Source organism: Papaver somniferum, chromosome 3, assembly GCF_003573695.1.
Source record: "Papaver somniferum cultivar HN1 chromosome 3, ASM357369v1, whole genome shotgun sequence".
In the NCBI taxonomy this organism is placed as follows: domain Eukaryota; kingdom Viridiplantae; phylum Streptophyta; class Magnoliopsida; order Ranunculales; family Papaveraceae; genus Papaver; species Papaver somniferum.
In genome coordinates, this window is record NC_039360.1 from 161,198,502 (window position 1) to 161,208,567 (window position 10,066).

General features: G+C 37.7%; 1 pseudogene; it reads right to left on the reverse strand.

Annotated features, from left to right (window-relative positions):
* Window positions 1-2,128: 2,128 nt before the first annotated feature.
* LOC113360244 lies at window positions 2,129-9,832 on the reverse strand (annotated as a pseudogene).
* Window positions 9,833-10,066: the final 234 nt, after the last annotated feature.

The following is a 10,066-nucleotide window of genomic DNA, read 5'->3' on the forward strand; positions in this document are numbered from 1 at the left end:
TCTGCTTTTGTTCCCTCTAACTTTTGGGGAGAATCTGTTCTTACAGCAGTGTACACCATCAATCGTATTCCTACTGCTGTTATAGGAGGAATATCTCCATATGAAAGTCTTTATGGTAAGCCGCCAAATTACTCTGAACTTCGTGTCTTTGTCTCAACATGTTTTGTTCTTCTTACTGAACGAGAACGTAAAAAACTAGGTAAAAAGAATACTATTTGTGGGTTCTTAGGATATGGAATAGAACAAAAGGGTTATCGCTGTTATGATCTAGAAAGTAGAAGATTGCGTATCTCTAGACATGTAACCTTCTGGGAGAAAATACAATTCTGGAAAGTCAGTAGTTGGTAGCAAATACCTCCTGGAAAGTCAGTTGTTGGTAGCAAATACCTCCTGGAAAGTCAGTTGTTGGTAGCAAGTGGGTTTACAAGATAAAGACAAATTCAGAAGGAAAAATAGAACGATGTAAATCTCGTTTAGTGGCTCAAGGGTACACACAAGAATATGGAATTGACTATGAAGAGACATTTGTTTCTTTTGCTCGCATGACTACAGTGCGTACTCTCATTGATGTTGCTTCTACTCAAAATTGGGATCTTCACCAAATGGACGTCAAGAATGCCTTCCTCCATGGAGAGCTTCAAGAAGAAGTTTATATGCAACCACCACCTGGATTACATCATGCTCCAAATCAAGTATGCAAACTTAACAAAGAATTATATGGTCTCAAACAAGCACCTCGTGCTTGGTTTGAAAAATTCTCAAATGCTATTCTTCAGTATGGATATAGTCAGAGTGCATATGACTCAGCCATGTTTACTCGAAAAACAGAGAAAGGAATGGTTATTCTCCTTCTGTATGTCGATGACATGATCATTACTGGCAGTGACTTAAAGGAAATCCTTTCTTTGAAGCGTCATCTATTTTCTTGCTTTGAGATGAAAGATCTTGGTCTCTTGAGATACTTTCTTGGGATAGAAGTCGATAAATCCTTTAATGGTTATTTTATTTCTCAAGTTAAGTATGCAACTGACATTCTTCAACGTGCAGGGTTAACTGATAGCAAGACTGTTGATACACCTCTAGAACTGAATGTTAAGCTCAACAGTTTCGAAGGGAAAGCATTATCTAATCCTACACTATACCGTCAGCTTGTAGGGAGTCTTAACTATCTTACTATTACACGACCAGATATTAGCTATGCAGTCCATACTGTAAGCCAGTTTATGTCATATCCAAGATCAACACACTATGCTGCTGTCCTTCGAATTTTGCGATACATCAAAGGTACTTTATATCAAGGTTTACACTTCTCAAGTAATTCGGATCTTCGTCTTCGTGCATACTCCGACTCTGATTGGGCAGGTGATGTTACTGATCGACGATCAACCACTGGATATTGCCTATTTTTGGGTAACTCATTAATCTCTTGGCATAGTAAGAAACAATTTGTTGTATCTCGCTCTAGTGCTGAAGATGAATATCGAGCTCTGGCTCACACTACTTCAGAAATTGTCTGGTTATGGTGGCTTCTTCAAGATATGGGAGTTTTATCATCTGAGCCAACTCCACTCTCCTGTGATAACAAGGCTGCTATTCATATTGCCCACAATGATGTGTTCCATGAGCGTACAAAACACATTGAGATTGACTGTCACTTTGTTTGTCATCACTTCAAACACTTGACAATCTCATTGCCCCATGTTTCTTCAGAATTGCAGCTAGCAGACATTTTTACTAAGACTTTACCTTCTACTCGTCTGAAGTTCTTGGCTTCCAAACTGAATATGTGCTTTGCACCATCATGAGTTTGAGAGGGGGTGTTAGAAATATTATCTCCAAGATATTATCTTGTTGAGATATTATTTGAGATATTATTTTGATTTTATTTGATAGTATATATTGTTTTCATTAGGCATGTATATTCTCTTTATGTTGTAATATCTTGTTTATTTTGTTTCCTTATTTTCATCTGTTCACGCATATAAGAACAGGTTGTTTTGTAACCATTTGATTCACTAATAAGAATATATCTATTCTCCATAATATACATGCCATGACTAATTTTGTCAAATCGCACATTGCATAACACTAATTCTACTACTCTGTCTACTTTAACCAACTGCAGAAACTAAAGCAACACATTCGCCTTCTCCAACCAAGCATCGTAAACGTCATCTTCAAATAGGACAAAATGCACCTACAAACAAACAGAACGAGTTAGATGAATAATATGTGTAGCTCAAGAAGGGAGGGATAGAAATTTGTTAAACTAGATGTTTTTCAACCAGAAATCGCAAGGAAATGCTTCCAAGATGGCAATTTCATATCCTGTGATGTTTTAGTATTCTTTTCATACAGCAACAGCAAGCTGCAATGCCTTAAACTATGACAAAAGCCAACTATGATTAGCTGCAAGCCAACTGCAAGCTGCACCTGCAATGCCTTAAACTATGACTAGCTGCAAGACTATGTTTTTACCACAATTCATTGAGCATGTCACTTAAGGAAAGTCAATCTCATGTACAGAAAAATCAGCTGTCAAATGATCAATGAGCTTTAATCCACGGAGCAAACACCAACAGACATTACCTCTTTGAATTCACCATCTGATTCCATCATAGTAGATATTGCAATTGTGGCAGCTTCTTCATATGGATAACTAAATAGAAAATGACGCTTAATTAGGAGAAAATATATAACAGAGTAAAAGGAGAACAAAAATTATCGGTATTATTGAACTGCTTTCTCCTCGCAACTAAGACTTCGGAACTCAAGGATACACTGCTACAAGCCTATAGAACAAATCCTGTGGAAGTATATGATTGAGTCGTTTAGTTGAAGTTACTACGGATTAGTTTTATCAATAATGATTTTCCATTCAACTTAACAATATTCGCACTCAAAAAAAGTACCCTGATACAAATTCCAGCTTTCAAAACTACTCCATCATGACACTAATGATAAAATATAGTTTGGCAGACCTTAATGGTGAAAGGACAGGCCAAAATTCAAACATTTTATCCATAAGAATTCACAACTTTCTTCTGGTTTTGCTCAACAAAAGAGATTTTAAATGTACTTCATAAAAATCGTTATCAACTTTTAGGCCCGTTACTACACCACTACATATTGAATGTGATATGTATAATGTCAGCAACACAACATTTAAGTGCTCATGTGAAACTTACCCATAAACACCACAAGATATGGCAGGAAAAGCAATATAATCTATGCTGTTTTGTTTTGCAAGCTTTATGCAGTTTCTGCAACAAATTGAGTTAAACACTTCCATTAAAAACCGCACGAAAGTTACAGAAAAATCAACCAATGCATTACAAAAGCAAACATTGAATATCCATGTGTTCAATTTTCCCGGATCAATATAGACATACCTGTAGGCATTTCTTAAAGTAACTTATGGGTGATTATCAATATCGTAAATAGGAGCAACAGTGTAAATCACATGGGAAACGGGCAACTTAAATGCTCTGCACAAATGTTATTAACTTTTTAGCCTACACGAATAGGAATAAACTTGAGTTCATGCTTAAAGGTTTAAATTAAATCTTATGTTAGGTACACCTACGGAGTAATTCTGGCTTCTCCTTTTGGGCAGCGAATTCCAGGACGAACCTCTGCAACGGTAAAACACGCTGATCGTAGTTCTGGTCCTGCAGCTCTAAGTATCGCTAACCAAAGACATTTCTAACAAGTATGAGATAATCAAGCTAACCAATATCCATTCGTGTCTCATAAACATAAACTACAAAGAAACTAAAACCTTTGTTGTCATGGGTTTAGTGTGTGTTTACCTCCATCAACACCACCACCTCCAAGCATCCGTTCATTAGCTGCATTTACCTGTTACAAGATAAGGGTCTTTAAGTAATCATCACAGAACAACTCCACGTGGACAATGCAAGCCAATCAATTCATTGGATATAAAATGTCACAGAAATTTCAGAACAAATTCAACTAATCTGATCACCACCACCACCTCCACCACCACCAAATACTTAAAATTTGCTACCTTGGAAGTGTTGGCGCAATGCGGAATTGTGATGAGTTTATGGAAATGATTTTAGGAAATGAGAGGTTGGTTAATTGGAAAGTGAGGCTTTGATTAATATGAAAATGAAGATATTATAATAGGTTTGTGTAGCAACTTTGGCTTACACTGGTTGTTTACAAAGAGGCATTTTGGCTCTTACTAACCAACTCTCACTCTTAGTAGCTCTCAACTCACTTGAGGTTTTTTGATATGATCCCAAATGACCCATCGACTGCCTATTTATAGGATCAATGACCCACTAACTAGGACACACTAGAGACTTCTTTACATGAGACCAACCAAAAAGGAGAAATCTAGAGAAAGAATTCTCTTCTCTAGAGATTGTGGACCGACTAGGCTTGGAATAGTCTAGAGAGAATTCTCTAGAATGTTGTACTGGGCTTTTGTTAGTGTAGGTGAATTATCTTGTTTAACCGTGTAAGCCCATCTAGATTAACACATCACAAATTAACTATTATCTTTAACACCCCCTCTTAATTTGTGATGTTGAGACGGTCTCTAAAATGATTGGATTTATCTACCGTGATTGTTTTCGTGAAAATGTCGGCATTTTGTTCATCTGTCAGACAGAATTGGAGCTCAATTTCTTTGTTTTCGACCAACTCTCTGATGAAGTGGTGTCGTAGCTCTATATGCTTCGTCCGTCCGTGGAAAACTGGATTTTTTGTCATTGCAATTGTAGACATATTGTCACAATAGATAGTTGTCGGCTTCTTTTATTTTTGTTGTAAGTCGGTAATTATTCTTCTCAACCATACTGCTTCACATGCTGCACTTGTTGATGCTATGTACTCTGCTTCGACTGACGATAGTGCCACCGTTCTTTGATTTTTAGAACTCCAAGAGATAACTTTTGTGCCCATACAGAAAACATAGCCTGATGTGCTTTTTCGGTCTTCAATAGAACCTGCCCAATCGCTATCTGTGAAGCCAATCAAATCATTATCTTTTTCTCTTGTATACTTGATGCCAAAATATTTTGTTCCCTTGATATATCGAAGAATTCTTTTTGCGGCGGCATAGTGTAACTTGCTTGGCTCGCTCATAAACCGAGAAACAATGCTGGTTGCATTGACAATGTCTATCCTTTTATTTGTTAAGTAGATCAGTGAGCCTACTAGACTTCTGAATAAGGTTGGGTCGACTTTTGTCGCTCCATCATTTTTTACCAATTTCTCATTGGTACCCATTGGAGTTGCAATTGGTTTGCAATCCATCATGTTGAACCTTTTCAGTAAGTCTTCCGCATATTTTTCTTGAGAAATGAATATTTCTTCTCGAGATTGTTTTACTTGAATCCCAAGAAAATATCGCATAAGTCCTAAGTCTGTCATCTCATATTCTTTCATCATCTCCTTCTTAAATTTTTCGGCCATCTCTTGATTTGTACTTGCATAAATTAAATCATCAACGTAGAGAAAGACAATTAGAAAATTCGTACCTTGTTTTCTGATGTAGAGTGATGTCTCACTTGGACTGTTCTCAAATCCATTGTCTCGGAAATACTTATCGATTTTGTTGTTCCATGCACACGGTGCTTGCTTAAGACCGTGCAGTGCTTTGCGGAGACGATAGACCATATTTTCTTTACCTTTTCGGACATATCCTTGAGGTTGTTCAATGGACACCTCTTCTTCAAGTTCTCCGTTTAGGAACGCTGAATTTACGTCCAATTGGTAGACCTTCATTTTTAATTGAGTTTCAAAATCTAACACCATCCGGATTGTTTCCATGCGAGCGACTGGGGCGAATGTCTCGCTGTAGTCAATTCCTGGTTGCTGGGAATATCCTTTTGCAACTAGCCTTGACTTGTGCTTTTGAATTGACCCATCTTCATTATATTTTGTCTTGTAGACCCATTTCAGACCAATTATTTCTTTGTCAATTGGCTGATTAACAAGCTCCCATGTCTTATTTTTTTCGATTACTCGCATTTCTTCGTCCATGGCATGTCTCCATTTTTCTTCTTTTGACGCTTCCTCATATCTTTGAGGTTCTAGTGTTATAAATGCAAAATTAGATATATCATAAATATCTCTTATAGAACGCACCTTTCTCGGTAGGGCACTTGCTTCCGATGAATTTGGACTTTGTTGTGTTGGACTAGGAGATCTCGGGCTTGCTGGTGGAGTACTTTCTTCTTGATGTGGCTGATCTGGCTCGTCTTCGATGAGTAGTGGAAACTCGTAGTTGTCTGGTTCATCATTCCAATCCCAGGCTTTGAATTCATCGAAGATAACATCTCTTGAGATTACCAGTTCCTTTGTTTGTGGCTTTAGAAGTCTATAGGCTTTAAACTCTTCGCTGTATCCGATGAATATAAGCTTTTCTCCTTTTTCATCGAACTTTTCTCTATGTTGGGATGGAATATGTGAGTATGCTACGCAACCGAAAATTATGAAAGAAGTTACCTCGGGCTTTTTGTTATGCCAAGCTTCATATGGAGTTTTGTTGATGACTTCTTTTGTTGGCGAGCGATTAAGTATGTAAACCGCCGTGATGACTGCTTCCGCCCAGTAGCTGTTGGGTAGCTTCCTTGCATTTAGCATACTCCGAGCCATTTCCATAATCGTACGATTTTTCCTTTCCGCGATGTCGTTTTGTTGTGGAGTGTATCGAACGGTAAGCTCCTTCTTAATGCCGTTTTTTTTGCAATAGTTGATAAATTCATTAGAAGTAAATTCTCCACCACGGTCTGTACGGAAAACCTTTTGTTGATGACCACTTTGCTTCTCTGCCAACTCCTTGAACTCTAGGAATTTAGTGAATGCCTCGAACTTTTGCTCGAGAATGTACGCCCACATCATCCTTGTATAATCATCAACGAATAAAAGAAAATATCTTCTGTTGTTGAGTGAGGTTGTTCTTGTCGGACCGCAAATATCGGCGTGCACCAATTCGAGGGGCCTTCTTGCTCTCCACGATTTTTTTATAAATGGAAGTCTATGAAACTTCACAAGAATACAACCTTCACATATTTTATCTCCACTGCTTATATTAGGAAGACCAATTACCATGTTCTTAGATTTTAGAACCTTCAAGGATCTGTAGTTGAGATGCCCGTATCTCAAATGCCATAGCTTGCATTCATCTATCTGATTGGTACTCATTGCACAATTGATGGCATAGATAGAGGAAAGACAAAATTTCCTGATATTTTTACTTTTGCCACCAATTGCTTGTTAATTTTATCATAAATTGTGCATTCTCCGTATTCGAAATGTAGTGAGTACCCCTTTCTTATAAGTTGTCCAACACTTAATAAATTTTGATCTAGGCCAGGAACATAAAGAACATCAGATATGTATCTTGTTTTACCTGACGTTGTACGTATGGATATGACTCCTCTTCCTTCAACATTCTGGAACTTTCCATCTCCAAGTTTGACCGGTGGAATCTCTTGCTCCTCCAATTTTACGAAATATTCTTTGTTTCCTATCATATGGATGCTGCATCCGCTGTCGACGTACCATATACCTTGCGCTTCTTGTTGCGAGGTGAGGCAGGAATAAAACACTTGATTTTGGGAATCATTTTTCTCGGAATAATTGGCTTCATTAAGCCAACAATATTTTTCCATGTGATTTAATTTATCACACTTGGTGCACTTATATTTGCAATTTTCGGTTGCATGGCCAAACTTTTTGCAGACATTACAATGGAGATTTGAGGAGTAATTTCTTCCATACCTTTGGTTGTTGTTGTTTTTATAACCTCCTTTTCCTTTTCCACGTCCACGGTAGTAATTTTTGGGCCCTTGGTTTGATGTCGACCCTTTCTCGTACTGCGAGTTGGATGATGATCCCCCTCTGAAGATTTCTTTTCTGGCTACCGTATTTTTCTTTTCACTGAAATTTATTTTGGATTGAAACGTCTACTCCAACGTCTGCTCCGCGAACCTATTTATTCTTTTCTCGTGCGCCTCGAGTGAACCCATTAATTCATGTAGTGAGAGAGTCGATAAATCTTTTGAATCCTCAATAGCAACGACGATATGATCAAATTTGAATGGTAAGCTTCTTAATATCTGTTCTACCACTCTTTTATTTTCAACGGTATCTCCATAACTACAGATTTGATTTACTATGCCAGTAACTCTTGAGAAGAAGTTCTGGATAGTTTCATTTTCTTTCATAAGTAAATTATCAAAATCTCGCCATAAATTTTGTAGTTTAATGGAGATTACCTTTTCTGATCCTTGGAATGCTACTTTGAGAATATTCAGGCCTCCTTTGAAGTTTTCGCCACCGAAATTCGAGGAAAAATAGCTTTTCTTACGCCCTGTTGTAGAAACAGTAGTGCTTTAGCATCTTTCTTCTTATTTTCCTTACACTCCTTTTTCTCTGCGTCCGTCCATGACGACAGAGTTTCTGATGACTCTGGTACTTTATAACCTTCTTCTACAAAATCCCATAGGTCTTGTGAAATGAATAATGTCTTCATCTGTAGACTCCAATAATCATATCTCTCACCATCAAAAATTGGAATTAGACTTTTGGGATAATTGAAACCTTGAATACTTTGGTTAATTGCCATGGATAGAGTTTTAGGATTACTGGGCTAGGTTGGCTCTGATACCAAATTTGTTGGTGCAATGCGAAATTGTGATGAGTTTATGGAAATGATTTTAGGAAATGATAGGTTTGTTAATTGGAAAGTGAGGCTTTGACTAATATGAAAATGAAAATATTACAAGAGGCTTGTGCAGCAACTTTGGCTTACACTAGTTGTTTACAAAGAGGCACTTTGGCTCTTACTAACTATCTCTCACTCTTAGTAGCTCTCAACTCACTTGAGGTTTTTTGATATGATCCCAAACGACCCATCGACTGCCTATTTATAGGATCAATGACCCACTAACTAGGACACACTAGAGACTTCTTTACATGAGACCAACCAAAAAAGAGAAATCTAAAGAAAGAATTCTCTAGAGATTGTGGACCGACTAGACTTGGAATAGTCTAGAGAGAATTCTCTAGAATGTTGTACTGGGCTTTTGTTAGTGTAGGTGAATTATCTTGTTTAATCGTGTAAGCCCATCTAGATTAACACATCACAAATTAACTATTATCTTTAACAGGAAGCACTTATTATCCACCACCACCACCTCTACAATCAGGTTAACATTTCAACCAATCCCACAACCTCCAGATTGAGGTCTACAATTCTGACCACCACCTTCACAAATAACAAGGTTTAAATTTTTGGTCACAAATCTACCACCTTCACCCCCCTGCACCAGCATCACCACCTCTAGAGTGGGGATTACAGTCTGACCACCAACACCACCACTAGGCCATTAAACCCACTAGATATAAACCCGTGAAATCAGTAAATTTGTGGCCAAAACCCTAGAAATTACAGATGCAACTCGAAAAGAAATCAAGTTTATGGATCTACAAGAGAGAAAAATAAGAAAACTCACTATGGCATCAGAAGTACCATTGATAGACCACTTTGTGATATCACCTCTTTGAATTTTGAGACTACTTGATGAATAGATTTTGAAAACCTTACTACCATCATCGGCTCCCCACCGTTAGACGCCATTGAGTGTGCAGTGAAAAGTGAAGCGGAGGAGAAGCTGGAGGAGAGTGTAAATACTGAGTTGAGTGTGATCGGTGCTGAATCTGCTGATGAAATTGAAGTTCTCAGGTGGCGATTTTGTGTCTGTTCAATTTGAAACCAATTTATAGGGTTTGTTTTTGGTCGATAAGTTCGTGCCGATATGACCATTGCCCTCATCATATTCAGTGACATGACTCGAAAATGGTTAAAGAGCCAGGGAGTGGACTACGGTTGACTTATGGTCTTATTCATATGTGAAAACTACAGACAAACCCATTTTCTCAACTTCCACCACTGTCAAACCCACTGAAAGAAAAGTTCAGGCGCGCACCCATTTTCCCGTCAAAAATTCGTAGTAGACCCAAAATTTTCAAAATTCAGTTTTCTTTTTATTTTATTTCCAAGTTTAACCTCACTTTATGTTTT